This window comes from Galeopterus variegatus, unplaced genomic scaffold, assembly GCF_000696425.1.
Source record: "Galeopterus variegatus unplaced genomic scaffold, G_variegatus-3.0.2 Scaffold1367, whole genome shotgun sequence".
In the NCBI taxonomy this organism is placed as follows: domain Eukaryota; kingdom Metazoa; phylum Chordata; class Mammalia; order Dermoptera; family Cynocephalidae; genus Galeopterus; species Galeopterus variegatus.
In genome coordinates, this window is record NW_007727478.1 from 257512 (window position 1) to 263511 (window position 6000).

The 6000-nt window shown below is 50.5% G+C and overlaps 1 protein-coding gene across 1 annotated transcript in view; it reads right to left on the minus strand.

Moving 5' to 3' along the window:
• The window catches only part of ABHD6 (abhydrolase domain containing 6), a 49441-nt gene extending 47673 nt beyond the window's left edge, over positions 1-1768 (minus strand). Inside the window, exon 1 of the mRNA XM_008576569.1 lies at positions 1683-1768. The gene's annotated coding sequence lies outside the window, so the exon portion shown is untranslated. The remainder of the gene's footprint in view (positions 1-1682) is intronic.
• Positions 1769-6000: the final 4232 nt, after the last annotated feature.

Consider the following 6000-nt stretch of genomic DNA (forward strand, 5'->3'; position numbering starts at 1 on the left):
GGGAGGTAAGATTTAGACATCAGAGATTCCAGGGAGGACATCCCCAGAAGAGGAAACAGCCTAAGTAAAGGCAGCAGTGGGGAAGATGTTCACTTGCAAAGGCAGCTGTGCATGTAGGTGTGTAGGGGTGTGTGTGTGTGTGTGTGTGTGTGTGTGTGTGTGTGTGTGTGTGTGTGTGTGAGGACGCACAGTGGGGAAGGAGCCTAAACTAAAGCCAGGAAGTGCCCAATGAGCCATCCCAGGACCCATTTTGCATCGCACCCCTGGCACTTTCTAGCTCAAGCAATTCCCTTCTCCCCTCTGGGCCTCAGTTTCCTGAGGAGGGCACTGAGGACCCCTTGTTGGTCTGAGAACTTAATTGTAGAAAAAACTTAATTGTAAAAACACTGGTTATTAACTTCTCTTATTTCTAGTTTCCTACATTATAAGAATGTTGTTGATAAGAATTTATTACTTAAAATGGGATAAAAAGTCTAGTGATTCAGAGTGAGGGAACTGAGGTCAGACTCACTGTGTCCTGGGAAGGGACCACCTCCTCCAGCCTCACATTCCTCCTCTGAGAAATGGGCACAACAGTGATACCTACCTCATAAGGCTGTTGGAGGGAGAAAGGCCAGTAATCTTTTTAAGGGGCTTAGGACATGGCCTGACACCCTGTACTTGCTTAGTCTGTGTAAGCTATTATTAATTGTCAACTATTTTCAGCTCCCAGCCAGGTGGAGCCAGACTTAAGGGATTTCTGAGCAGGTGAAGGGGTGAGGTAAACGCTGGCCTCCAGGTCCCCGCTGTGGCAGGACCCTCCTCCATTTCCTCTTAACCCCCGAGCTCTGGGGGCATAAAAGGGCTCAAACTACATATTCCCCGGATGCGCGGCCTCTAGACCCTCTGGCACCCTCTTCCTCCCCGCACGCCTCAGTGTCAGCTCGGCCTCCTCCACCGTCTGCACACGCTCTGCCCCAAGCCGGCCTTACACAACCCGCATTTCCAGGCAGCCGGGAAGCCCGCGTGGGCAGCGTAGGCGGGGATGCCCAGCTCGCCCGCGGGCACCGCGCTGTCCGGTGGTTGGACCAGCATCCTGACTCAAGGGTTTGGGGGAGGAGGCGCACAGGCGAGAGAATTGGGGCAGGCTGAGATAAGGGAGCTGAAAGGCTGCTGGAGGGAGATATTAGCGGGGAGAGATCTCGCGGGGTGCAGGCGCCGGGGACGATGCGGGGGAGGTGACATGAAGCGTGATGTCGTCTGGGAGGGCGAGCTGCAGCCCTTCTCCAGGAAACGGGAGTGCAGGAGCCCCCAGACCACCCAGGCAACTGGGAGGGGCACACAGGGGCTGGTGCGGGCGCGGGGGGTGCGGAGGCGGAGCAAAATGGGGGTACAGGGGATGCCCAACCCGCCCGCATCCTGCCCCCGGGCTTAAGGAGGCTGGGAGCCGGGCCAGGGAAGTGGGGGGACCGGGGTTTGGTCATCTCAGACCTATCCAGGCACAGGAAGGGACGGCTGGTGCCGGAGCGGGAAGACTGAGCAGAAAGGGAGGCTCAGGTCCCAGGACCAGTCTTCAGCCGGTGCCGCTAGTCGAGCAGGACCGGCAGCCCGGACTCGAGAAGTGAAGGGTCCGGCATGGAGCCATCGGGGGTGCCCCGGACCCCCCTCCGAGATGCACATCACCCCGCCCCGCCTCCGCTCACCTGTGCGGTCTCAGCTACCGGGGTCCCGCCGCCCGACCCCGACCCCGGGCCTCAGCTTCCAGCCCGCGGCTCCGCGCGGCCGCAGCGCCAGTGGCCGCGCAGCTCTCAGCGCCGGCGCCCTGCCCGGCTCGACTCCTTAAAGGTGCAGCGCGCCGGCCCGCGTCCTCCGACAGAAAAGCCGGCCCCCCGCGCTGTCTCCAGACCGCCACATTCTGTTTTGGGGACCCCGAGGCGCTAACCCCCAGCTCCTCCGCGTGCCGGCTCACAGCGTTAAACCCGGAGGTAAAGTTAGTATCCTGCGCAACCCGACCCCAGCAACCTGTCTCCAAGAACCCAAGGGCCAAGGTCGGAGCACGAGCTCCTACTGCGTTCCGGGTCGCCGCCCCTGCACGCAGAGAGCTCACAGTGGGGCTGAGTGTTGGGGGAGGGCATTGGAACCCCAGGAGCCACAATTCCACAGTACAGGCCAGAATTCACTGGGGCATTGTTCCCTTTACTGAGCACCTACTGTGTGCCTGGCGCTGCTGCGCATTGCATCCACCGAAATGACTCAGGCGGTATCTCTGCCCCGACAGGGCTGGAGGAGAAAGAGCGGGACAGACACGGGTTCACAGGCAAGCAAAACAACACTACTTTACATCGGTTGTCTCATTTAATCCTATAAGGGGAGGCACTGTGGTTGGCTTCCTTTCTCAGAAGAAACCGGGGCTCAGAGAGGTGAGGGGCTGGCCCAGGGGTCATCTTGTAAAGGACAGAACTAGGAATTCCAACCCAGGAACATCTGACTCCAAAGCTATGAAAATTAATAAATAAGTAAACACACAAATAAATAAAAGGTGGGGGGAAGAAAACAGAATAACAACAAAAATTCCTGAACTATTCAAGCCAAGTGCACAGATACAATGGGGGGGGGGGGGGGGGGGGAATGGGCAACTGGAGAGGACTTCAGCCCCCACTGGTTAAATCCCCACTATGGTTGTTTCTTCCTTTTAGGGACAATTACACCTCACCTGGGCCTGGCTAATCCTTCTTGTTTTCCATGTCTCAATTTAGATGTCAATTCCTTCAGGAAGCTCTTCCTAAGCCCCCTTTGGGCTCACACTGCACTGTGGCTTCTTCCATCAAAGCATTTACTAATTCATTTAACAAATATTTAATGTACACCTACTGTGTGCTGGCTCTATGTAGTGACGAGCAAAAAGACAGCAGGGCCCTGCCTTCATGGCACCCAGGTCTTCCTGCTCCACTGAGTCCTTGGCTTGCTTCTCTGCCTCCCGCTTCAGATATTGGTGGGACAGTTGCCCAGCAGGACTGTCTTGGCCATTTAAATTCAAAAGGCAGCCTCAGGGTCTGTGCCCACCAAGCCATCCAGGCTGGTGAAGGCTGGCTCAGTTGGGCAGGTCTTAGGTTTTAAGAATGGGACAAAGACAAAGAGCCCCAGAGATGTGGCAAAGGGGCATCTCTGTGACCACCCATGCCTGTAAGACCTGCCTCTGTCAGCTGCTGAAACTCATCCAGAGTTCAGGACAATCTCCCTGTCTTGGGCTAAAGTGTCTTCCTCAGAGTTGTTGGCCACCTCATCACTCAGACTTTAAGGGCTGCATTTGACTCGCTCCAGGGAACTGTTCCCAGAGTTTCAGTGTCAATGTACTCATCAGAGGGTGTGTTGCTCAGTCCTACCTCTTTGGCCTTATCACTGCTCACTGCCAAACTTGAAACTGTCCAAATCAACCATCCACCAACATCCCCAGAGCAGGCCCAGAGAAGCAGCAAGAAGTAAGACTGACCTGCCCTTTAATCCCCACCAGCCACTGCAATCCTGGGCTCAGGGAGTATTCCCCAAACAGGTGTTGAGGGGATGCGTAATGAATAAACATGAAAGCCATGAATGACTTCCTGAAAGGCCCCAGCCCAGAAGCCATTGAGAAACTTTACCTGATGTATCTGAAAACTTGAAAACAATCGCCTTTTCAGTTTTTTAATTTTCCCTTTCTAAAACCTTAAAAATGGGTATTGTTTGTTTGTTTGTCTTTAACTCATAGCCCATGACACCAGGGGCCTCCAAGGGTCTGGAGTTTCTATATCCAGAGGTTTTTTTGTTTTGTTCTTTCCCTCAGAGTTTAATATTAGATATACCTAGTTGAGCCCCAGCTGGGAGTCATGTTTCTCCACCTTATGACTGACAGGAGAGAAGCTTTATTAGCCCCAGTTTTACAGTGAAGCCAACGAGGCGGGAGCTGATGAGGGAACTCACCTCCCTGAGTCAGCCATACCTCTGCGTGCTGTCACTGGAGAATCAGGGGTAGGTGGGAGCCCTAGGGGCCTCCTACTTTCTAGATAGCACCTTCAGTTATTCCAGATAGAAACTCCTTATCAGCTGGCAGGTGTCACTTCAGCATTAGGAAAGATTTTTGAAGGCTCTCCTCTGCCAACAGCTGCAGCAGAATGCCCCAGGCTTCACCAGCTACGAAGTCTGTAGATGACTCAGCAGCACATCCGTCAGAGCTGAATGGTAGGTACAGTGGTCACTGTTTAATGCACACTTGTTACCTGCAGGCGCTGGGCGTCAAACCACTTAGTTCTAACAACCACCCTAGGTACTAACCCTCTTTGCAGACGAAAGCACTGAGGCACAGAGGAGTTAACTGACTCACTCAAGATCCCATAGCCAGCTTATGGCGGGGCCAATAGCCAGAGGAGTTCATTCGTTCATTCATTCACTCATTCACTCATTCATCAAATATCACTGAGAACCTGCTACATGCTAGGTACCCTCTGAATGAACAAAAACACACTTGCCTTCAAGGACTTAGAGTCTATTTTATAATAAGAAAATATTAGAAACTATTCGATCAGGGAATCATGTACAAACTATGATGGAATCACACAAAGGCCATGTAAGCACATGGAAATGTGTGCAAGAGAAAAATGAAAAACACAAGATACCATGTGTACACAGATGCCAGCGGGGCAGCACCCCTGGGCTTATGAGCATGATCCATTCCCCAGGCATTTACTATGTGGTAACTGCAAGCTGACCACTGAGCCCCTGCGCAATCTGCAACTCAGGTTTCACCACCTTGCTGCAGCCCGCCCTGATTATCCAGGCAAAATTAATTGTTCTATCTTCCAAACCCCTGTAGCACATTGTACATGAAGATATATTTATTCATTTAGGTGACCCTCCACTCCACCAGGTTGTGAACTCCTTTTCCAACTCCATCTCCCCAGGGAACAGTATTCTGTGTGGTACAGAATGGGCAAATTTTAATTAGTCCATGGGTTGAGCTTTACCTGTGTGCCTCACCTTTTGCTCAGTGCCTTACACACATGATATCTCATTGAATCCTCTCAATGCGTGGGGTGGGGGGTGTCTATTATTAGCCCCATTTTATGGATAAGGAAATTTTTGAGGCTCAGAGAGGTTAAATAACATAACCAAGGTCCACAGTCAGCAATATTGCCAGAATCCAAACAAAGTTGCATATCTCTGAACACAAAATGTATGTTCTAACCACTAAGCTAGCTGCTGCCATAACAAGCAATGGAATTAAACAGAAAAATATGACAAATTTTCACTGTAAAAAAGCTTATGCCCAGAAATCTATAAATATTAACAATTTTAGGCCAAAAAACATATTTCCAAATGACTCAAAATATTGCTTCCTCATTTATTTATGAGTTAAATATTTATTGAGCATCTCAAGACTCAAGCTGTGGGAGATACAATTCAACTCCTTCCTTCAAGGAGAACAGTCTAAATTACAGGATGAGGTGTCTACACCTGAAAAAAAGAACATCAATGAAAGAGTTAAGTAATAAGAATATATCACGAGACAACAAGCCAGCATATGTCAAAATGTAGTATATAATCACAGAAAGGACTCAATAATAAAGGACTTTTAAAACTGTAATTCTTACTGTGTTGATTCATTTGTTGAAAATGCCAGATGAGCATGGCGCTAGGCCAGGGAGTATCCAGGAAGGAAAGGGAAGACTTTGGAAAGCAGCATGACTGCACAGGTAGCACTCTGATAAGCCCAGATTTTCAGGCGCCTCGATAGAAGATGTTAGGTGATAGGGAATTTCCAAAAGGTTAACTTGGGCCTTTGAGGAGAGGCAAGGGAGACTAAAACCTAGAATGATTGGGGCTTAAATGCTAAAGACAGAAAAAGGTTAATGTAAATCCAGATGTGGATCAAGAAGAAGAATAAAAAGGGAGCTGAGTATATGGAATGTTAAGAGATGGCTGGGGAAAAGGAAAACTACCAGTTTCCTGTTTTACTTCATCTTCATCATAGAGAAAGCGCTTCCGTTT